Source organism: Callithrix jacchus, chromosome 7 (genome assembly GCF_049354715.1).
Source record: "Callithrix jacchus isolate 240 chromosome 7, calJac240_pri, whole genome shotgun sequence".
NCBI lineage: Eukaryota > Metazoa > Chordata > Mammalia > Primates > Cebidae > Callithrix > Callithrix jacchus.
In genome coordinates, this window is record NC_133508.1 from 108,349,250 (window position 1) to 108,374,570 (window position 25,321).

Genomic DNA, 25,321 nt, shown 5'->3' on the forward strand with positions numbered 1-25,321 from the left:
ATAGGCGGAGCTGGAAAGGTAGAGGCGGAAGTGACTGATCAATTCACGGGGTGTGAGGTTTGTTTGTCTCTTCAAGTTTTTAGAGAAATTATTTTACTAAGGCACAAGAATTCTGTTATTTCATACACATAGGATATCATTTAGAGACCCTTTTTTTAAAAAATACATAAATAGGTGTAACAGATAAGTAAGCAACTTATACGTGGGAACCACCTGGTAATTTAAAAACTGAGATATTGCCAACATTGTTTAAATTACCAGTGTCTTTCCTGATTCCATCCCATTACTTTCTTCCAGAGATAATACTCTCCCATATTTGGGATTTATTTTCTTGCTTTTTAAAAATTTAATTTATGTACATTGTTAGTCCAAATTGCACCATTTTTGTAATCCCCCCTTGCCATTTTACAGGCCTTAGTCAAAGTGAAACATTCCACGAGGTTCGGGCGTTGAGAAACAGCCTGCCTCTTATTATATTCTGCTGGGAGAAAGTGCAGAGAACACCACATTCCACCAGAGCAAGGGCCAGAACCGCCTCATCCTGGGAACACTTATCAACATTTTCCCATGCAGCAGGCCATGGGCCCCCAGACCACACCAACTTAGGCCTGTAAATCACCCCAGCCTGTAAGTAGCAGTGGGCACTGTCATTAAGCTGGTCTCCCATCTCTGTAGGCCGTATGTTGGTTTTAAAGCCTGCGTTAAGCCACCCTCTCTTTCTTTAACACTGGCCTTCCTTTCAAAACCTAACACACATGTAAGTTTAATTTGATGAGCTGTATCAGGATAGTTGGTTATGTGCTCTTTTTTGTTCATGCAGCATTATGCTTCTAAATTAATCCTAGGTAATGGCATGTAGAAGTGTATAGGTGTAGTTCTGTTATTTTCATTGATGTATACTGGTAATATTCCTTGTGACAGTTTATTCCTTCTGTTTACCAGACTTGGTTTTACAAACAACCCTAGTATGAGCATTCTTATGCATAGATTATGGTATATAAATGCAAGATATTTTTTTAGAACACAGCATGTAAGTCATGCTTCACTTAATGATAGGGATATGTTCTGAGAAATGCCACCTTCTGCAATTTTGCTGTTGTGTGAACATCGTAGAATGTACTTACGCAGGCCTAGCAGGTATAGCCTACCATATACCTAGGCTATATGGTATAGCCTATTGCTGCTAGACTACAAACTTGTATAACATTTTATTGTGCTAAATACTGTAGGCAATTGTAACACAGTATTTGTGCATCTAAACATAAAAAAGGTACAGTAAAAATATGGTATTATAATCTTATAGGACTACCTTTGTATATGTGGTTCATCATTGACTGAAATGTTTTTATGCAAGTGTGACTATTTAGGAGAGGAATTGTTCAACTACTTTCTGGTTATAATTGTTGCTTTAAAATCTGTATTATAACATTTTGGTCATCTAGGAGTTGGCAGGTATTGATTATATTTTCCCTTGCAAATTGCGCACATTTTTCCATTTCTTTTATGCTGTGTATTTATAGATTTTATCCAGGACAATTTGAATATTATGTTGCAAAGACTGAGTCCTGTTAAACGGCCTTGAGGAATGTTGCTTTTTATTTTGTTTTAGGAGGCAATGGATTGAATTTGTTTCAGGTCAAAAGTTCAGTCTCATCTCCTGTGAGTACTGGTTCCATATCAGCTGGGTTTTCAAAGGCTTTGTTATGCTGCTTTGAATCTCTGCTATACTCAGAGATTATTTGGGCATGTTAGCAGTAGTTTAAATTGAAATTCAGTTTTGCTATGCTATTTTGTGTCTGTCCTGCACATGTTTGGTTTAGGTGTGAACCCAGAACTTGTATGGGTTCATACATTGAATTAGGGGATCCTCTTCTCTAGCTCTCTCCTCTTACATTCCTCTTCCTTTGTCTTGCAAGATCCTCTGGCCAGAAATATGAGGTTCCTCTTGGAGTTTAAGCCACCTGGCATAGCAGATGACTAGGGCAGATTCTGAGACAAAGTAGTGAGAGAAAAGAGAGAGGAAAAAATGTGGATTCCCTCTACAACTCTTCAGACCACAAAGATCTCCTTTCCCACTTTATTTGTCCAGAAAAACAGAGCTTTTTTAGTATTTAGATGTCCAAGCCTAGGCCCTCACTCTTGGGCCAATGCCGAGAGAGAGAGAGAGAGAGAGATAGAGATAGAGAGATAGAGAGAGAGATAGAGAGAGAGAGAGAGAGAGAGAGAGAGAGAGAGAGAGAGAGAGAAAGAAAGAAAGAAAGAAAGCGAGAAAGAGAAAGAAATTAAGTATTCCCCCAATAACTTCTGGCCCACAGAAGCCTTCTATCCCCATTCATCTGGCAAGAAATACAGGTTTCTGTCAGTTTTTGCTGCCACCATAGTTTCACTAGGTGTCAGGCCTCAAGTCAAAAGCTATGAGAAAAGAGGAAAAACAAACACACATAACATTTCTCCAGGTTTTCATTTTCTACTCAAGTTTACCTGTTTTTGACTGTTTGTTTGTTTGTTTTTCCAGAGTCTTGAGGTAGTTGCTTTTGGTATTTTTTCTTGGTTTCTCACTGTAATCAATAGGAAGGGTAGGTTATTGTGGGCTTACTATGTTTTAGTTGGTACCGCAAGTCAGGGGAATGCAAATTAAACCATGTAGTACCATTATGCATTCATCATACTGACTAAAATGAAAAATTCAGACAATACTAAGTGTCGGAAAGCATGTAGAGCAAGTGAAATTCCCATACATTGCTGGTGGAAGTATTACTTGATACATCTACTTTGGAAAATGTCAGAATTATTAATCTGATCATTTTTATACACTATGACCCTGAAATTCCATTCTTAGGCATATTCCCAACAGGAATGCACATAATGTTCACTGACGATGTATATAATAATGTTCATAGCTGTGCTATTCAAAATAGCCCAAACTGGAAGCTTCTCAATTGCTTAGAAATGGTAGCCTGGGGCAGGGCGCAGTGGCTCACACCTGTAATCCCAGCACTTTGGGAGGCCAAGGCAGGTGGATCACGAGGTCAAGAGATCGAGACCATCCTGGTCAACATGGTGAAACCCCGTCTCTACTAAAAATACAAACAATTAGCTGGGCATGATGGCACATGCCTGTAATCCCAGCTACTCGGGAGGCTGAGGCAGGAGAATTGCCTGAACCCAGGAAGCGGAGGTTGCGGTGAGCCGAGATCACGCCATTACACTACAGCCTGGGTAACAAGAGCAAAACTCCATCTCAAAAAAAAAAAAAAAAGAAATGGTAGCCTGGATAAATAAATAGTCACATATTTACACAGTTGGAATGTTATATACAGTAACAAGAATAACAAATTACAATCATATTATTGAACAGTATTTATTTCACTCACCAATTCAGTCTTAATTGAAAAAAAAACCAGACACAAAATGGCATGTGCTATATGATTCCATTTACATGAAATTCAAAAGGAGCAAAACTAATCTTGGATAGTGATCACCCTTGGGAGTAGGAAGGAGGTAGTGACTTGATGGTGTCAATAGGAATAATAGATGCCAGAGCTGGTAAATGACATGCAGTTGATACAACAACAGTTATTCAACTGTACTAACTGTAGTTAGTAAAATTTTTCTGGGAGAATTGTGTGTCAAGAGAAAAATCCTCTATACTAAGTCTGGGATAACAATGAACAATATGCATGAATACATCTGATAATGATCAGAAGAGGTTATTTGAGTTCAAGGACTATAGCTGAGTTTCAAAGAGGAATATTTCTACAGAAGAAATTTCTTTCAGCTATCCTAATTTGAAAGAAAAATTCTACCCATTCCCTTTATTCTGATTATATGCTCACCAAACAGCCCTCTGATAATTTGTCTCCTCTCCCAAACATACTTAACCTTCCATGGTGAAATACCCAGAGTGAATTTATCCATACAAGTTATTCTTCTGGATTAAGCTCTTTTTTTAGATTGATAAATTGGCATCCTGAAATGCCTATCAGTTGTTTATGGGTCCTCTTTAACATGTTGGTCCCCAGGAATTAGCTCTGGTAGAAGTGGTAAAGTTGAGTTTCTGAACCTACAAAGCTAAGAATCTGGCTCTAAATATTGTAATAGGGCTTACTCTGCTTGCAAGTAACAAAAATAAACATAAAATGACTTAAATAACAAGAAGGGTGAGCATATTATAAAGTTCCCTTTGATGTTTGATAGAATGCCAGAGCAGGAGTGCAGTAGTTCCAGAAAGAGCCTAAAAGAAGCTATCCTATATTCAAGCAGCACACTTTCTCTGTCTCTGCTGTACACATTATTCTTTCCTCAGAGTAGCTTTTCTGTTACTTAGTTCAGAAGACAAAATTAATACTGCCCTTAGACCTGGGCAACCGGGGATCTTAACCTGGTCCTGCACTTGGCCTTCCTTGAGATGCCTTAATTCCCCTTGGATGTCTTGGACCATCCAGCAGGACTCCTGGAGTGAAAACATAGTACTGTGTAGGTCCTGGGCAATGGAAGTCCTGAGATGTTCTATTGCTCTTGGTGGTAGGGACAAGCCAGGTCAACAGGACCTGTTGGGTGGGACACCCTCAGCCTAGAGAAATGTTATTGCCTTCTTTGTTTCTTCCCTTCAGGCCCTCCTGACCATACTGCCATCTTACCATACTCGGGGTCCACCATTGCCCCAGGATCTCTGGGACTAGCATCTGTAGGGTGGCCTAGGACTGGATGGCCCTGCCAGTTCCTAGAGAGCAACTTTGGGAGCCTAAGCTACCACTGCATGGGGCATTTTTTATTTCATGGAATCTCCTAAGTTTGGTCCACCAGAAGGATGCTTTTTCACTGGTTTGAGGGTGATTTTCACTAATATCATACACAGGATGAGTTCAGTGCTCTGGGCTACCACTGTCCAGCATGGATCCTTGATCTAGAGCTGACCATGTGAGCCAATATGTGGGCTCATCCCTGAATGGTCAGACCAAGGAGCCACCTCTAGTGGAGAGTGATTGAAAGAAGTATGTGTGTCTGCAGACATCCTTTATTCTGGAATCTCCTGCCCTCACCCTGCTGCTGGCACTAGGGCAGTCATACCACCCCTCTGCAAGCTCTGTGCCACATTATCAGACACTACTTATGGCAATACTTGCCTCCTTTCAGGGCTTTTGAGACTGTAACAATACAAAGTGAATGGTCCATTTCAATCAATGTCCTTTCTTACTTCTAATCAACATGGTAACAACCTGTTCTGGATTGGTCTTAAGCCTTGTTGAACAAGTGATAGACATTGGTTGCCCAAATGGGATGGCTCTTTTTATCTATCCAGGGCCTCTCATCTATCTTTACCAGTGATAACTGTATGTGGAAAGCAGGGCTGCAGCCAACCTTAAAGTGTCACATTCTAGGGAGGCAGTCATTAAGGTCTAGATGATTCAGGAGAGAACATGGTTGAGAGATGTCCTATTCTATGTTAATGCAGTAAGTTCTATAAATAAATGCTATTAATAAATTCCAAACAATAAATTTAACATGACCACAATGTAAATAATTGTTAGCATTTTCCTGAATTCTCTGCATAAGATCTATGTTTGGAGTCATCATCGACAAAGTACTCTGACAACATTTGAGTCATTAGTATCCAGTGTTCACAGGCAGCACAATGGATGTTGAAGCAATGTGAGTAATGCTGTAATCAGCATTAAATAAATGGCACTATGGAACTGCAGAGGCAAGAAGGGCTATACGGTTCCAGTTATAATAGTATCCAAAGATCCTATCATTGTGAATGATAATCGTGTTACTACCTTTTCTTTGTAGTGATAGATATGAAATTAAACAGGAATGGTTTCTTTAGTAATAACACATAAAAATAGGTGACTCCAAGAAACTAAGAAAAAATTTTAGGTTTACTAGTGGGGGACAGTAAACAACTATGTTAGTAGCTTTTCCTTGCCTTGACTCTTTAACAGTAAGTCTCTTCATCTCACATGGGTCCATGACTTTTATAATTATTTTTATAATCAAATGATTGCTATAGATAGGTTCTCCCTCTGCTTGAATATTTCCTCAAGGATTTTAATACTCTATGGGCAGCCCTGGTCAGAAGATAGTGTTGCTGAAGTGTTCAGGTTTCTAGCTCTCTTCCATTCAAGAAATTCCCACCTGGAACCTCTTAGCCCCCCACCTTCAAATTTCCAGATAGACTCTAGTTGCTCTTGCTTGAGTCAGGTGGACACCTCTATGTCCGTTTTTCAGAAGCATGGTGTAATATATAGGCCTGACTGCTAAGAGGCACTCCTGTGGGAAAAGGGAAGAAAAGGGTAGTGCCCAGAGAAAAGAAAAAAGCAGTTAGTGCTTGTACTAGTTTTCTAGTGCCATGTAACAAATTATCACAATCTTGGAAGCTTAAAGTAACACGTATTTGTTATCTCTCAGTTTCTGTGGATGAGAAGTCTGGGCATAGCTTAATTGGATTCTTTGCTTAGGGTCTTAAAAGGCAGCAGTCAAGGCGCCAAGTGGAGTTGCAATTTCATCTGAAGCCCACAGTTCTCTTTCAGGCATATTCAGGTTGTTAGTGGAATTTAGTTCCCTGAAACTTTAGGTTTGAGGTCCCTATTTTCTTGGGAGATGTTGGCCAGGGATTTCTCTCAGCTTCTAGAGACTGCCCTCAGGTCCTAATTACATGGCCATCTCAAAATGGAGTTTACTTTTCCAAAGCCAGCAGGAGAATTTCTCTCCAGTCTACTGCTGCTGCCACTACCATGACTACTGTCTACTACCACTACTACTATAACTATTACTGCTATATAATATGATATAATAGAATCATAGGAGAAATGGTTCTATCCCCTTTGTATCCACCTCATTGTATCCACAGGTCCTGTCCACACTCACAGAGAGGATATAATACAGGGCGTGTACACCAGGACACAGAAATCTTGGGAACCATCTTGAAATTCTGCCAACCATGGCTTCTGAATAGGCAAGTACTTCAAAAGATGGTCACTATAGTTGTTGCTTTCTCAAAGCATTGAGACATCCTACTTAAACTGATGTTCCACCTTTTTCTCTGACTTTCTTTTAAGAATGACATAGTTTATGGGATGCATGTGAATATCCATGGCCATTCAAGTCTCACCTACCCCAAATATTCTCTAATAAGGTTTTGTCACACAGGTTTCTCTCGACATTTAAAATAAATGTGCTGAAAGAAATTATTAAACATTGTTTACCTCGTACATGGAATGATTTGACATTCTTAGAAATTAACTCCATTAAAAAATGTGAATACGTGCACACACACACACGCGCGCACACACATTACAACTTTCCCACAACTTAAATGCTCTTTTTATTCTGTAGAAATCATTAATAGGAAATTTTTGCCAGCTGGTGTTTCAGAGTTCTTTATAAATTAATTATAATATTAACTAGCCATGAGGGAGCGGAGAAGTCTAATTAGGTCAAAGAGGCTCGCCCTGCTGGAGACTGAGAGCAAAAGCATATATACCGTGTCAGTTGCAAATCTCCTGCAGTTTTTTCTTGAGCACATATGTTTAAATACAAAACTAGAACAGTACAAAGACTACATATAAAGTTATGAGAACAATTATATCACAATTAGAATAAAAGCAGGTTGAAATTTGCCATCAATCTATAAGAAAATAAAACGTTTTTGCTGACACAGAATTTCACAGGTGTTCCATGCCACAGCAGGTATGTCATGTTCAATGCTGACAGCACACTCATTTATTTATTTGTCAATTCATTCATTCACTCTCTCACTCAACAGGTACAGAACTAGATGTTGCAAGTATAAGGAAGATTAGGTATGTCACAGTCTCTTTCTTTAAGGAGCACACAGAGTGCTGGTGCACATGGATGTGTAAATAGTGAGAAAACAGGGTTGTAAGTATAATATAGATATAATTAGAGGATATGATAGTGTTCCCAGGAAGAATGACTCCCTCAGTTCATGGGTGGGGAAGGGACATGCATTGAAGTTATTTCATCACAAGTAACAGAAACCAAAGCTGGTTAAACTTTATCCTTAAAAGGTTGGGACAAGAGTGAGGCAAACAAGACACATAGGGCATGCCATTTAAGGAGATAGTCTCTCTCAGTTGCTGAGCCTGGAGGTCTCACTTGAGAATGAGCGCCTCCTTAAATGTTGAACCCTAGGCATCTGGCTCACCCTAGCCCCCATCCTGTTATTCCTTCAGTCTTGAACATTCTTCAAAAACTTCTCATCCCGCACAGTGAAAAACAGTTGAAAAGTTGTTTACATCCTAGTGTAAATAACCAAAAACAGTTTAAAGTTTACATTCTTTTTTTTTTTTGAGATGGAGTCTGGCTCTGTCACACAGGCTGGAGTCCAATGGTGCAATCTTAGCTCACTGCAACCTCTGTTTCCTGGATTCAAGTGATTCTCTTGCCTCAACCTCCCAAGTAGCTGAGATTACAGGCATGCACTGCTATGGTCGGCTAATTTTTGTATTTTTAGTGGAGGCGTTCCAGCAGTCTCAGCTTCCAAAAGTGCTGGGATTACAGGCGTGAGCCACCATGCCTGGCCTGAAGTTTACATTCTTATAAAGGGATTTTCAGTTAAATCAAGTTTTAAACCATGAATCAAAAACTCAAATGTTTACAGGGTTCAGGCAGTAACATAAATGAATGAAGCAGGCCTGTATAAAACACTAAGGAATGAGGGAGAATGTGATGAGCTGTTCACGCTTTTCAAATTCAACCTAAAAATAAATGCTGTCTTGGCCAAACAAAAAGTTCTGCTGGATTATCAGGTCAGTAGGATAGTTGTTTGTGTACCCTGCCTGTTAAAGAAATTTATTTGCTGTGTTAGAACTTTAGGTTTCTGTAAGAAAATGGATATGAGGACATAAGCCTAGATGGAAAACACTTGGGATATTCTTTTTCCTCCTAAGGGTTCATTGTGAGGCCCTATTCAGCATTCTTTTGGATTTCTTTCCTACAGGCGCCAAGATTTGGCATAGTTGTTTCCATTCTTTGCTGTCACTATTTGTTCCTTTGCTGTAATCTATGAGTCATAGAACATAGCTGAAGAGTTTTTCACAGTTAGAAACTAGAGAGAAATAGAGTTTAGGAACAGGAAAGTTATAGCATCATTAGAACTCTTAAAAGTCTCTTGTGTGGACAGGAGCAGTATAATAAACAAGAGCAGCCGCAGTTTGTATCTACTCAATGTGCTTTTCTGTTGCCAGCTCACAGTCCAGGTGCTTTTGTGGGCCTGTCAATCATGGTTCTTCTTTTACCCCCACGCACAGTTTGAGATTCTTGTCTCGGGATGTCCAGTCAGAATATTCAGTCTCCTGATGTGGAGGAAGGAGTAAAGCAGCCAGCCCTCTAGACCATTCACTTCCTTTCCTATAGGGGCACCACTAGGAAAAAGAAAGGAAAGGAAAGCATGTAATCTCTTCTAATCTCCTTGCAAACTAGACACCCTAATAAATAGAATAATGTTAAAAGGAGATCTTTCTACAGAAAGCCATTAGCAGGGTCACCCTGGATGAGGATTACTTCCAGGAAATAAATATAGAATCTATTGATTTATGGGGACATAGCTTCTCTGGAGAATGTCATGTAATGGCATGTCATTTTATAACATTCTGAGGTATAAGGTGGAGATGTATTATAAATTACATCCTTCTACTCTGTGAGGCAATAATGAGCAAAACTATGTACAGAGACCTAGTCAGTCACTCTGGGTTGGTGGATAGTAAGCATCTGGCAAAGCCACACAGAATGTCCCAGACTTTCTCTGCTCTGTCTTTGTTTCTTGATTGCCTGTACTCCTGAAATTATTAGGAAAGCTCGATGCTATTTCAGATTTTTGTGAGTCCTTTTCAATCATTGGATTCTATATGTTAGCTCACCTAATCATGGTGATTGACTGAAAAATGAATATATGAACCAGGCAAGACCAATCAGAATATTCCTGAGGATTCATTTCAGATTAATGGGAAAGAGAAGTTTGTCTTCATTAGAGTTGCTAACCTGGTGTATGAATGTGAGACCCACTGTGTATAGAGAGTACCCACAAAAAGAAGTCAGGCAGACACAGTAAGAGCTGAAAGATGGAGAGAATTAAAGAGGGAAGCGGGGTGAGGGAAAAAAGTGAACTCCAAATATAGCATTTGGACCCCTGAATTTAGCTCTAAGGCATGTTTATCTCTTGGACTTCCCAGTCATCTAAGTCATGTCAGCATACTCTCTTTTTGCTTAAGCTAAATTTCACTGGGTTTCTGTCACCTGCAACTATAAATTCTGATTAATATGATAGTTTCAATTTGACATGAGCCAGACTAGAAGGACTTGGGAACTCAGGACCAGGCAAACTCACTAGGAAGGAGTAGTACACACAAAAAAATATCAGATGTGAAACAAGGAATATATATATCATGAAGCTATCTTGAACTTCCACCTGTGGTTCAGACATAAACGTTATCAGAATTTTAAGTAAGATTGCAGCTATCATAACAATTTTAACACCATATTTTATATATTTATGAAAGAATGTTCTGCCTTTTTCTTCTTTTGCTAGTTTTACCCTGTGTATGACCTCTTTTGGAGCCATGAAGCCAGGTGGTATATAGTGTTTTGTAGCTTTGGCTTTGACTTAGGAAGCAAAACTTCATTTTAGCAATTATCCCTTTATGTTGTAATTACCTATTTGCTTTTATGTATCTCCAGTTCTTCACAGAATAACGTGAATCCTATTTTCACTACCCAAGTACCTGGAATAAAGTTAGTGCTCAATGTTTGTAGGATAAATGAAGAGAGGAATTTTAGTTTTACCACTGTTGAAACTATGCATAAGCCTGACCAATGTGAAACTGTACAGGCTTGATTCCCTTTCACTCTCTACCAAATGTGCATAATTATTTTACTTGGTATGCAACAAATGTTTGACTGTGATGAATGCTATTATAGTTAATGTGTGTTGCAAACATTTGTTGCAATAAACAAGGAATGACTATTCTTAATTGTTTCAAAGTCTAGAGTAGTGATTAAAATCATGGGCCTTTGGAACTAGATTTCTTGCTCTGCTAGCCTTGCATCTTTGGTCAAGGTGCCACTGTTCTTTTTCCTCACCTGTACATTAGTAATAACAGTGCATCATATTGTTGTTGCCAGTATTAAATATGTACTATGTTTAAAACTGTTTGTATGAAGAATATCTAGCACATGGTATGTGTTATGTGAGTGTTTACTGTGATTATTCTTATTATTGGTATTCTCCAAACCTCGGTTTTTTCAAAGTAAAATGGGGATAATATATGTGTGTATTTCAAATGGATAATGCATGTACAATGCCTACAATAAATATACAATTACGAATTTTTAGAAACAAGAAAATAATATAGCCCATTTAATACTAAAGTATACACACACACACACATTCATAAACCGTATAATGTTGAGGTTGACAGGTACAGGCATTGGAACCAGTTTGCCTGGGATTAAATCCAGACTCTATTGCACATTATTTGCATAATGTTGCAAGTTACTTAGCTTCTTGGAGTCATCTCTAATAAAATGAGGATAGTGATAATGTGTACTTCATAATGTGGTCTTGAGAATTAATTGTGTCAATTCTTCTAAAGTAATAAAGACAATGCCAGAAAAATATTAAGTAGTCATAAGTGTTTGCTCTTATTATCATTCTGAGCTTCAATCACTTTTTTTTTTTTTTTTTTTTCTTGAGACGGAGTTTAGCTCTTGCTACCCAGGCTGGAGTGCAATGGCACAATCTCGGCTCACCTCAACCTCCGCTTCCTGGGTTCAGGCAATTCTCCTGCCTCAGCCTCCTGAGTAGCTGGGATTACAGGCACACGCCACCATGCCCAGCCAATTTTTTGTATTTTTAGTAGAGACGGGGTTTCACCATGTTGACCAGGATGGTCTCGATCTCTAGACCTCGTGATCCACCTGCCTCAACCTCCCAAAGTGCTGGGATTATAGGCGTGAGCCACTGCGCCCAGCCCAATCACTTTCATTGATGACAATGAGGTTAATGATATTTACCTAACCAGGCTGCTATGTAGCTAAAGTGTGATAGTGCCCATGAAAATGTCTAGTAAATATGGGAGGCTGAGGCAGGAGAATCACTTGAACTTGGGAGGCGGAGGTTGCAGTGACTCAAGATATTGTCACTGCATTCCAGCCTGGGCGACAGAGTGAGATTGTGTCTCAAAAAAAAAAAAAAAGAGAAAAGAAAAGAAAAATAAAGAAAATGTCTTGTAAACAGCATTTAATAAATGCCAGTTTTCCCCATCTTTTTTTTTTTTTTTTTGATATGGAATTTTGCTCTTTTTGCCCAAGCTGGAGTGCAATGGCATGATCTTGACTCACAGCAATCTCTGCCTCCCAGGTTCAAGGATTTCTTCTGCCCCAGCCTCCTGAGTAGTAGGGATTACAGGTGCACACCACCATGCCTGGCTAATCTTTTGTAATTTTAGTAGAAACAGGGTTTTACCATGTTAGCCAGGCTGGTTTTGAACTCCTGACCTCAGATGATCCATTTGCCTTGGCCTCCCAAAGTACTGGGATTACAGGTGTAAGCCACCATGCCTGGACAAATATCAATTGCATTTCCATGTGTGAATGTAGAACAGAGAAGATAGATTAGGTGGAATTTGATCAGTGACACATATTAAACATTGTTATCAAGTAAATATCAGTCATCTTATTAGCTGTTCTTTCCTTATAAAAGTAGATTGTGCCACAGATACCTTATTTTGTTAATTCTTTTGATTCTGGTCATACATACATGGTGATTTACTCTATTCAAAGAAAGATAGAAAAGTAGGCTTGTATTTTAGGTTTCTTGTGGCATATACTGGTGTACAATCTGCTAGAACTGAAGGAGGATGTTATTAATCAAAAGGTGCACAAGGAGGCAAAGGACTTCATTATGCTGTGTTGCTTCCACAACTTGCACCTGGAGCTTCTTAATGAATGTGCCCTTTGGAGACAGGTGGCACTCTGAAAAGTGTAAACCTCTCTAAACCTCTTCGTGTCTCAAATTGACACGTCTTCATGACACTATGATTAATCAATCTAAGTCTTAAATGATGTGAATAACTTTGGTTGGACTATAATTAGTTGAAACGTTATTTTTTTTCCCCTGGTTATTAGTAGGACTCATTGCTAGAAGTAGGAAAAGAAAGGAAGTCAGGAAGTGGCTGGGAAAAAAGTCATGTATTCCTTGAAAAATACGTTTATAGATGATTTTGTGTACTGGGTGAACAAATCCAGTAGATGGCAGTTTAGTAACATACAATATCCTTCTATCATTGGGAATTCATGTTTAGCAGTCATCTTTTCTTAGAATATATAGGAAAATATATATCTTAAATGTTATCTATTTATTGCCATATATTGTGGAAAAGTTAGCATCTACCACCTCTGTGGGTGATCTCTGCTGGCTTAGAGCAGCAAAGTTGTTATAAACTTGTCGATTAACAAACAATATAAGGAACGTTGGAATTTTCCAGGATTTTTTCCATTATATTTTATTATCACCGCATTCATTTGAAGCACATATAGATATTTTTGATATTTGAAGAGATAAACAACTTGGGAATGTTTCTGAAGAAAAATAACACTATAACCAACAATCGCTTCCTCTGAAAAACTGGCTATAATTTTAGCATTTCATGCATATTTTCTTTAGTTGTTAAGATATTTAATAAGCTAAGAGAGGTTTGGAAAGGGAGCACAGTATACATAGATTATCAGATTAAGAAAGTAATATATCTGAGAATTTTTGAATGTTAAAAGGAGAAAGAAAAAAGAGCCCAACCTTCCCTGAGATATAAACTCAAAGATTGCATCACTTCTTACATGGGATTCAACAAAATGTCCAGGCATTAGGAAAATTCCGATTCCAGAACAGAAAGCTAGCAGTACATTCTAAGATAGAATTAGACCATAACACATATTGTGTTGGTTTAATTGAGCATACATTATATATCCTTCAGTAAGAAATTTCTGCCATGGCGCCCTATTTTCTTGGGCACCAGGGCCTGACAGCTTTCTCACACAAGTCAGCAATTGAAAATGATACAATTTTGACATGAAATGTGCTTGTATTTTGAAAGCCATTAAACAAGCCTTGTTTGCTTATAATTTTCTAATAAAATAAAAGGCTTTCTGTGGAAAGCAGTTTTAAAAACACATCATAACATTTTAAGTGTGTAGGTCTTGCAACGTTCGTTCCAATTTTCTAGTGATAGACACAGAGTAATAAGATTTTCCTAACAGATGCTTAGTGCTGGGTACTCACATGTCACTCAAGCTGACAAGGTTTCAGTAAAAAAACCACTTTTTTCACCATGTTACCATTTAAAAATGGCATATAATTCAATTTTATTTAATTGAAAATTATAAAATTCACAAAATACAGTTTATTAAAGTTAATATAATAGAATAAATTGTAAATATGCCTTAAACAATGCACTAGATTCTATCTACAAATTTAAGTCTATCTCAGACAAGACTTTAATCCTATATGCCTGGAGAAGAGCTTTAGCTCAGTTCACAATAAGATTATAGAATTTTAAAGTTGGGGAAAATACTTATAGATAATCTATTTCTTTCAATGCCCAGTTTTCATCATTGACTTTTTATATGTACCTGAAAAACCTGAACTTAATTAATATATTCATATATAGCGAGCACCATTGAAGTTACACAGTTTATTCATTCTTTCAACCAACATTTATCCAGCATCTTACATATGCTGACTGGTGTTTTCCAGGAACGATGTTATGCACTTTTAATTCAAGAATAAATATTTTCCTATCCTTGCTTCTGAGAAGGAGCTCAGGGTCTAGCTGGGAAGATAGACAAGTAAATTCATAGCTATACTATAGTGTGATAAAGCTGGACATATTTGTGTACATCCCTGTGGGAAAACAGATGAGGGAGCAATCTATGTCACTTGGGTCTTTGGGGAAGACAAGAGAAAGGAAATCACATTTGAGCTGGGTCTTGGAGTTTGAGCAGGAATTCTCAGGGGAAAATTCCTAAGGATTTAGGAAAGGAAATAGACATGAAGGCAGAAATATGTTCAGAGAATGACTGGGAAATACAGGGAATGGTGGGAAATTATGTAGAATGGCCCTGGAAAGGTAGTTCAGAGAAAGACCACAAATATCAGATGTTAAAGAGTTTGGTGTGACTTTTGTAGGAAATAGGGAGCTACTGAAAAAAAATTGAAAATCAAGAAAAAGGATATGATCAGATTTATATTTTTTAAAACATTATGTCTGGCAATGGTGTGAAAGATGGGTTAGACGAGGTCAGGAATAGGCTGGTTGCAATATGTTCAGGTCTGCACTAGCACAGTGGAAGTGATGATGGACAAATGCATATATTAAAATACACTTTAGAAATGGAGAATTTTTGAATGTTAGAAAGAATTTGGCAGTCAGTTGCTTGGAAGAGGTGGGTACTAAGGGAAAGGGAGAAGTTAAGAATGGCTTCAAGAGATCTAGTTGATATGATTAGTTTTGAGGGTTTGGATAGGCATTTATTACTCTTCACAAGCTTTTGAAGATGGGTGAGAAAAATGAGTCTCTGAAAAGTAATTTGCCAAGGTTGTTGCTGTGGACTGAATTTCGTGCCCCCAAAATTCACATGTTGAAACCCTAACTCTTAATGTAATGACATTTTGAGGTGGAACCTTTGGGAGGTAAATAGGTTTAGATAAGGTCATAAAGATACTCATGATGACATTAGTACCCTTATAAGTAGAAACCAGAGAAGTAGCTCTGCAAAAAGGCAGATGTCTGCAAGCCACAGAGAAGGCCCTCACCAGAAACTGAGCATGGTGGAACTCTGATCTTGGACTTCTTAGCCTCCAGAACTGAGAGACATCAATGTCTGTTTTAAGTGACCCAGATTCTGGTACTTTGTTACAGCAGCCTGATCAGACTAGAATTACTATACAGTTAGTAATTTATGAAGGCCAGATGTGAGCATATTCTGTTGGATTAATTCCAGAATTCAAACTTTTAACCACTGTGCTGACTCTTTCTTTCTATACTCATGGAGTGGCCAGGGATGCCATTTACAGGATTATGAAATACAGGATGAAAACACATGTTTTGAATAGCAAATAATCAGTTTGTCCCTTAACATCTTGAATTTGACATAAATGGTAGACCAAACACTGGAGATATTCAGAAAAGAATTATAAATAATTGTGCTGAGGGCTAATAAAAGGAATGGAGCCAGAGAGTTCAGCTGTAGGAGATACCAGTGAATAAGTAATGATTGAAGCCATGGGAGGTGACTCATATGGCCCAGAGAACAAATGTTGAGTGAAAATGGCAGAGGACTGTATAGAAAGCTTTCAGTGACAGTGGAACAAAAGGGGTCAACGAAGGAGACTGAAAAGGTGTACTCAGATGAGTTAGAGGAAAACTTCCTTTAATGAAGGTACAAATTCCACATAAGTCTGTTAAATGGAGACTTACTTCTTCTCCCTTGAGCATACATTGGGCAGAAGGTTAAACCAGCATATTGTTTATGGTTTACTATTACTTTGAGAGCCTTTTTCTTCACTGGAAAGCTGTCACTCACACCCTCTTTTTCTGAAGTTCACAGTCTCTTCCTACTGGATCACCATATTCAATTCCACACAAATTCTGTAATTGTACTAGGCCGTAAGTCCACATCCTTGATGATTCTACCTCCCCACCTGAATTCCTAGACTATCCTTAAGCCAACTTCACTTCCAATCAGGGAACTGCTCCTTTTATGAAATACATAACCATGAAATTCTAATGACCAGACCTTATAGCTCCTTTTTTTCCCCTTTTGCTAACTCAATCCATATTTAGTGTAGTTCAAGTCAGTTACAAAGTACATATCATATGTTATGTGCTAGGGCTTAGAACACAGACACTCACAACACATCCATATACACACACACATACTGTAAACATACCCTAGCACTGAAACATTGTTTCATCTCACAGAATAGGAAGGAAGCAGATATTTAAAAACAATTTTGCAATACTACTGTGATAAGTAAAATAATACAGATATATTATAGGTACAGTAGTGTGATACAGTGGAAAGTTTGAACAGTCGCACATAGGTTGAAAATGAGAGAGATACCATTTATTTATAAATGAATAACTAAACCCCAAAACATAGTGGCTTAAAAGAAAAATGATTCTTATTTTTCAGAATTCTATGGGTTGATTGGACTCCTCCTCCATTCAACTGGTGGCTGGGATGAGCAGGAATGGCCAAGAAGACCTCACTCATATATCTGAGGTACAGGTGCTACATGCCGTTTTTCCTGTCTATGATTTTCTCTCTCCATGGTGTCTCATGCTGCATGCCAGATAACCTGAACTTCTTTGCAGCATGGCAGTTGGATTAGGTTGGAACTGGAATAGTGTCAGTTCTGCAGCATTATGTTGGTCTGCCCAGAATCAAGAGTTTTTTTGGTGAAAGTAATGGCAAGATTATATAAGGGTGGAAGGAAATTTTTTCAGCCACTTTTTTGAGACTAATTACTACAGGTAACTTCAATAAGAAAGAGATGCTTGAAGTGGATTTTGAAGACTGAGAAGTTTATTAGTTAATAGAGGAATGAAGTTTAGGATAAGAGGAGCTCTTTGAAAGAACAGCAGTAACGTGAAGACAGAAAGCATCATATTTGGTCTGCCTGCTAGGACATACAGAATGCCTGGAGGCATTTGTGAGAAGGCATTAGAAATGAGCTTGAGAGGCAGATAAGATTATTAAAAGTCTTGTATGTTTTAAGAAGTAAACTGTATTTTATCAACTAGGCTGCAGAATACCTTGAGAGATTTTATTCAGGGGAGTAACTGCTCTTCATTCTCATTGAGTCTTCTGTACTTTGTCAGTTTTATATGTTCTTGATCAATAAGCCTTCTTTGGCTTCATTTCCTTATTCACTCCAGCTGACAACCCACAGTCATTCAGTTAAACCTCTCTCTCACTGACACTCTTAATTCCCAACACTCTCAAGACCTTCTTCTTATTCCATTATTCCTAATCCTCAGTTCTAGAATAACCCAACCATCTGTTTGTTCTGATACCGAAACCAGGAACTGAATAATCCTGGAGCAAATCACATAACCATGTTGATTGTCTGCCTTATACATTTATGATTTACGACCTCTGCTGAACTCTCAATTTTTTTTCTAGGAAATCTTTACAGATGTTTACTTATTTCCCATGACATTTTCTTTTTCTTTTTATTTTTTTACCACTTTTTCAACTTTGTACTTAATGCTTCACTCTTTATTTTTAGAAGATCACCTTCCTTACTTCACAGAGGAAATAGTTGTTGCAGTCATGAAAAATTTTCCTTTATAACTTCTTCCTAAAGTTCATCTATTCTTTTCATTCTGGATGATCCTCTTTCTTTCTTTCCAAATTCCTGTTATAAGTCTAGGACTTATTCTACTTCTCCCACAACTTTAAATTGATTTACAGTTCTTATCCATCTTTATTTTCTTTCCTCATTCAACGTAGTCATTCTTCCTTGTTTTCCCTTTCCCTTTGCCTTTGACCTCAAACCTTCTACCGATTGGAAGTTCTTGCTCTAATAATGATGCCCTTTTCCCCAATCTCTTTCTACAACTTCTTCCTCAGCCTTGCTTCTACCACAATCAATATTCTCTCATTGTACTCCCTGCTTATTGTTTGTTTTATATTTATTCCATAGTAACCTGAAACTTGGCTTGTTTTGACTGAATACCAGGCAAAGTTTTGACACATAGTATGAATATAATAAATATGTATTAATGATCAATTTTGAATTTCCAATATAATAACCTCTTTTAAGTTCTCATATTACAGTAGGAAGATGGAGAAAAGGTCCCAGTTTAAGGTCCTGTCTTTGGATCAGTGGGAGCTTGCTAAACCATGCTTGCAAGTGGACATAATGGCTGAGATTCTGTACCCTACAGTTTTTCCCCCAAATCAGTCTATTCCATTTGCATTTAGGTTTGTTGGAACGTGTGCTATAGAAGTTGGTAAATATATTGAATATTACCATTATCTCACTCCCTTTTTCCATGAGTATATGTATGTGTGTGTACACTCTGGAAATTGTATCATTATATAAAAATATTATTTCTGCTTGAAGTGTGGTGCCCATTTAACACATGATAATCACAGATTTTTATAGCAAAATACCTTTTCATATGCTAGACAGATTTGTAAAGGCAGAAATTATGGTTTTCTGGCATATAGACAGTAACAAATAAGTTTTTGTGGAAAGAATGGTTGAATTTTCTTTATGTGTAACAAAGGAAAAATTTTCTAAATGAGCATAGAATGTATTTATGAAATTTTAAATAAAATATAATATCTATTGTTAGGGCTTAGAATGTTCAGGCATTGTAACTGACTGTTGTACTACTGTTATTGACAGAAAAAAACACTAATCAGTATAGCAATTCACAGGGATTTTTTCTTATAAATTTCATTTATTAAGAGCATTGTTTTAGATGCAGTCTTTTCATAGAAACATGTATAAAGTCATGAGGAGTTTGAGCATAAAGCACTGCTATAAAACTAAGTACTTACTGGCCTTCAATGTATCCAGCTTTTATCTTATAGACTCTGAGCTCATTTAATAGCATCAAGTGAAGGAAACTGGTATAGCATCTCCTCTGCTGCATACCTTTGGGACTTTCTGGTATAATGTTGACGTTCAGTCTCAGCCAACCTGACAATTAAATGATCCATTTATCCAACACAAACAGGCAAAGGAGGAGATACTGCATCTTTTCACACTGCCTCCCACTCCCAGAGCCAGTCCAATGCTTCCTTTGGGCTGAGCACACACACACAGAAAGCCCTTCATCAACAATTTTTCATGTTTTCTGTTAAATTGGGTTTACTCTTCTTACTTGAATTTCCCCCTAGATACTTTTCCCAAATAGCACAGAAAGTATTTGATGTGAACTAAAACTTTTTAATAATAAACTTTGTGGTTATAAAACCTGAGGAAGACAAGACTACTGAGGCAGTTAGAAGAAATTGCTGAAACCAAGAAAAAAAAAGATATATGTTAGTCTAAATCTTAAAATGAAACTTTTCAAAGAACCAATATTGTCTAATTGGGAACTTTTATATATTCTTTGGGAGTCTACTTCATAGAGTAATTATTTTAGCCACTAACACATTTTTTACCATTGTGTACAGTTTTTATATTCTTAACTCCTCTACTTTCTGACACTTCTATTTTCAAAAATAACACAAAAAGCAATTGTCTTTTGCATTAGACATCTCACTTTTAACTTAAATAGCCCGTGTAAAACCTATTAAAGTTGCTTACTTAGGTATTTTTAATTGATACTGAGAATAGATGCTTTCTTTTTGGGTTTTGTTGTCAAGATGAAATTCTAGTATTATCAGGCAAATTTGAGAGCAATCCTAATTGAATTAAAAATTCAAACTCTATTTTATTATTATCTATTATAGCTTAATTATTTGAGGGAAACCAAAGTGCAGAGTGTCCTAAGATATTCTATCAACTTTGTAAGATACCTAACTCTATCATTCTTCTGTTTTAAAGCCTTTATTTCCTAGAATTCTATTCTTAAAATGAACACATGTTGTTAACAGGCTGTTAACATATATATCAAAGACAATAAGTAAAATTTTAACTAAAAAAAAATGGGACCAGGGTAGAAAGGTTTTGAGGGAAAACAATGGCAGAAAGGCATGCAATATTCAATGAAAAACTGCTTTGCTCTAGATGGTATGCGGACTGGGCCTTTTGTCACTTAACGGTCTTTCAGTACAATACTCAGAAAATTTAGCTGAAAATATCTAAAACCAAAAGGGAATTTATTGGCTCTCATAAATGATACTTACAGCCTGATGCCAGTTATCAAGTTATTGCCTCTTGGCTCCAAATTCACCCTTCAGTATATATTCTGTGATAACAGACAATTCCTTTTAGTATTTCTCCTTTAAAGTGAGGCCTATGTTAACCTTTCTCAGCAGAGGATGCTGGAGGGACATTTCGGGAAAAAGGTGTCAGGCTGCCTGCCATCCCTTAAGCCAGTAGTGTGAGTATAATGACATCTGGTGAAGCTTTGACTCAGTCTTGTGCCAAGAACATAGGCCTTTGGCAACCTTGCGGAGTAGATCCTTCAATAACCTTCTTGCTTTGCTCTTGACATGGAAATTTGCATACACATATCCTATTGGCTTCGTTTCTTTAGATAACTCTAATACAGCAATCACAGATGTCACTATTGACCTCTGAAAATAAAAGAGGAAGAGGAGAGAGACAATGTGGAGGTGGGAGTGGACAAAGGCATGATCCTTGGAGGAAAGGTAGAGAAGAAACAACTTCTTATTTCACAATTTTGTCTTGAACAGATAGTATATTTACTAATTGTAGGCTTTCAGTCGGTTTCTCTCTCACTTTGGGTGTGTAGTAAGATACAAGATATTATATAACTTTCCACCATTCATCTACTAATTTTTTGGCCAGAACCAGGAGGGCACTGGAGGACTTACCAACCCTTACTTTTGGGCTGGGATGAAGCTTGATCCAAGGGCCCCTCGGAAGTGTATAGTGATTATAGATGTTTTATAAAGAATTGACTCAATGGCTTATTTGCTTGTTCATTTATTCACACACTCATCCAATTAGCCACTTAGCACCATGTACTGCTAACATGTGAAGTAAGGAAAATAATTTCAAGATGTGTAATATACAGTTCCCGGCTCTCCAATAATTTGTACACCTGTTAGATAATAAAACAAATAAACTTATTTTTAATTCAAGGGTAATTAAAATCAAGTGGATGAGAGAAGTTCAAATGATCTTTGAAACTCAGAGGATGAATAAAGAACACTTCCTGAAATGAAGAAGGCTGCATAAAAGAGGTATAGTTGAGTTTTGAAAAACAGGATTTTGATATGAAGAGACATAGAAGATGACTTTTAGTGAGAAAGAGCATAAGCAAAATTACAGGGTTAAAAAATAATATAACCTTGTTTGAGATGCGTGAATAAAGTAACATAGTTGGAATAAAATATTTAGTGAGGCAACCTGAGGGTAAGGTTGGAGTAACACATTGGGAAATAATCATGGTCAATGTTAAAGTCCAAACTGAAAACTTATATATATTTTTAAATATGTAGAAAGGTGCACAAAACATAAATGCACATTTCAATAGGTTATTACAAAGTTAATGTGCCTTTGAAACCACTACCCAGATCACAAAATAAAACATTTCCAACGTATCAGAAAGTCCATTCAGCCCCCTTCAAAGAATATATCTGTCTTTCTTCCTCAAGGAAATTCCACTGACCTCTAACACCAGGGGTGACTATTTTTTAATTCTATGTATCTGTCATTACATAAAAGATAATTGTGTCTAACTTCTTTTACCTAACAATGTTTATGCTGTAGAATGTATCTGTAGTTCAATTATTTTCATTGTTTGATGACTTTCTAGTATATAAATATACCACAATCTATCCAAGTGACAGTTATTTTGTAGAATTTGAAGATTATAATATGGGTGATCAAATATACTTGAGCTTAAGTAAGTGCCAAGAACAGTAGAGTCTTAACCAACTAAAGAAGACTGAGAAGAAAATTCTGGTTTGGAGGATATTGTTTTTAACTCTAAAATTATATCACTTACTTTATTAAACTATTTTACTGATCCCTTAGTTTGAATTTGTAACAGTTTTTTTCTTCAACTCTCATTTTTCATCATTGCTGTGGAAGATCATTCTTGGAAGACGTTGCATCTGTCAGGGAAGACAGAACCAGGACTATGGAGGGATAGTTAAATTGCCTCCCTCTCAGTGAACTGGGTGTCCCGAGAAAGTAACAGAAGCTGTTCTATTATTCAAACCTGACAGCTTTGGTGTAAGGAGTGATAGTAGCTAGGAAAATGACAGGTCTGGGACTTCTAGGAAGCCTAAGTCCACATAGCTTGCAAAGTGGTAGCTACTCTGTGTGCTCCACTCTATCACTAATTCTTTCCTTATTTCTGAGATATTTTTTCTATCACTGACATAAGCAATGGCTTTTTTCCATTTTTACAGCCTGTTATTTGTTTAACTGGATATTAACAGGAATCTGGCAGACATGTAGATACTCCAGGACCAGCATGCCACTACATTCACTTATATCAGTGCTGCGATGGTAACTCCAATTGATTCATTTTTGAGACAGTTTGCTTGGAAACCAGATCAGACATTGCTAGGGTTGACTGTATGAATTCCTATGGAATCGATCTCTTAGGCTTTATGTGCATTTTAGCACAGCCTTTTTAATAGAAGCATTTATTTAATATCTTTGGTAATTTACTTACCGTTGTATCCAGAAGCATAGAAAAGACTATGTATTAAACTTGTTTATATTGTTTCTTCCAATGGGATTTCTTTGACAAATGTTTTACCTTAAACTTGTGCTTTCCAGGACTATTACTTTGCCTTGATACCTTAGGTATGGCACTAACAAGAAACAGAAGAGATAGTATCTTATATTTCTAGGCCACTTTAGAATTTACAAAGCATTTCTATATCTATTATTTCCCATTACTGTCTTTACCACCTTGTGAGAGAAGTGTTTTTGTTTTCATTTTAAAGATCAAGAAACGTAGGCTCAAAGACATATGTAGTATCATAGCCACTGGCTTGTGTAAGATCAAATCAGATCTCCTAATGCTAGGTTCAATGCTGTTAGCCAGTGCCTCCATCCTGCTTATCTGTATCTGGTGTAGATTTTCCCATTATCCCTCAAATGTTAATTAGGAGCTATATTCTTGCCAGGTAAGAATTGTCTGTTGAGTTCATATACCTTAGCATTAGACAACAACTGGAATTCTCAAAATTATCAGGTTAATATACTACCCATAACTAGTTAGTTTTTTGGAGTTAATTTTATGGGATATACTTTTTATCTTTTCATGTGCTTTAATAATGCTTGAACCGATATCACCTTCTGTGTGAACAGAGTTCAGGTGAATAGCCACTGAGCTTCTATTACAGGCTTATTTTAGAATTGACTTCTTTGTGGCACCAATAAAAGCTTCAATGACAGCATGATTATGTTGTCAAAAAATTGCTTTTCATCATAGTCTGAGTCATGTTTTCCTTGAGAGAAGTAAAGTTATTTTCCTGGATATGTTACATAGATCATCCGTATGTATGAATTTTTGAAGAGGTTGGTCACTGGTAAATATGCTAAAGAAAATAATCCAAAACAAACCATAGAGATAAAAGGCGATTCTTACATTAGTTTAACATTAAATGTCACTCAGTACACAGATGAAAGACTAAAATGCAGGTAAGTACAAGTATAATGTGTGTTGATTTGTGAGCAGCATGCTGTTTAATAATCCATTGGCATCTACTGACTAAGATTAGTGTAATGGCAAACAGCTTTCTTTTGAGTGCCGTTCTGGGCTCTTCTAGTGAAAAGATATTTTTAGGCAACACTATGAACTTCAGAGAACTGTGAAAGGTAATGAGGTATTCCTCACAGAGCAGTGTACCATGTCCATTCTATCATTGAAAGAGTAATGACATGAATCAGAAAAGCCACATACAAATTTAAATTCCTGAAAAATGATGTGGCTATGAAGTTATTTAACTATTTGGATGTTTTGTCAAAGTTTACTTCCTGGCTAAATAGTGGGCCTCTCCATATTCAATCATGTCACATATTTATTTAAATATGTCACACATTTAATTAAACTTTTCTGCTTAAATGAGGGTTGGAGAATGATCTGGCCAACAGGAACCATGTTGGAGAAGGGGTTATTAATTAGGTTCCAGGATGGTGAAGAGAATGCAATTCTTACCCAGGACCATGGAAATGCAGTGAGCCCAAAGGATTGAAAAATCTGCCAGAGGAAAGAAGACATTTGTCAGAGGAAACAAAGAACATTACATTTTCTGGGCCAAAATTAGGCCAAACAACTTTTAGCTAAGAAATAAGATATGAAAAGAGAAAATGCCTTTTGGGAGTGAACAGGTGGTTCTTTGACAGTGTCCTAATTTGACAACGATGGGGATAAGATAACTAAGGTTTTTCTTTATGGAACAGTGGGCATATGATGGGTGGAAGGAGTTAGGTTGGCTAAAAGGGCCTACAACTGAGCAGATGATGATTGATTATTCTTTTCTACAATAAACATTACCTAGTATTCTATCATTAGACACAGCAAAAAAGTTACCATTGTAATCAATTATTTAGTTTTTCTAAAGGATTTCAAATAAAGTTTGATTGATTTGTAAACACTAAATTGGATATTAACAGGAATCT

At 37.1% G+C, this 25,321-nt stretch overlaps 1 long non-coding RNA gene across 4 annotated transcripts in view; it reads left to right on the forward strand.

Annotated features, from left to right (window-relative positions):
* The first annotated feature begins 2 nt into the window (after positions 1–2).
* The window catches only part of LOC103794506 (uncharacterized), a 95,970-nt gene continuing 70,651 nt past the window's right edge, over positions 3–25,321 (forward strand). Inside the window, exons 1-4 of one of the 4 annotated variants that reach the window (XR_013520177.1) lie at positions 3–57; positions 1,610–1,659; positions 6,854–6,958; positions 17,215–17,304. This is a non-coding gene — a long non-coding RNA (uncharacterized LOC103794506). Of the gene's footprint in view, positions 58–1,609; positions 1,660–6,853; positions 6,959–17,214; positions 17,305–21,817; positions 21,919–25,321 lie in introns of all 4 variants that reach the window. The other 3 variants (XR_013520178.1, XR_013520176.1, XR_001912849.4) reach the window with 3 other exon arrangements.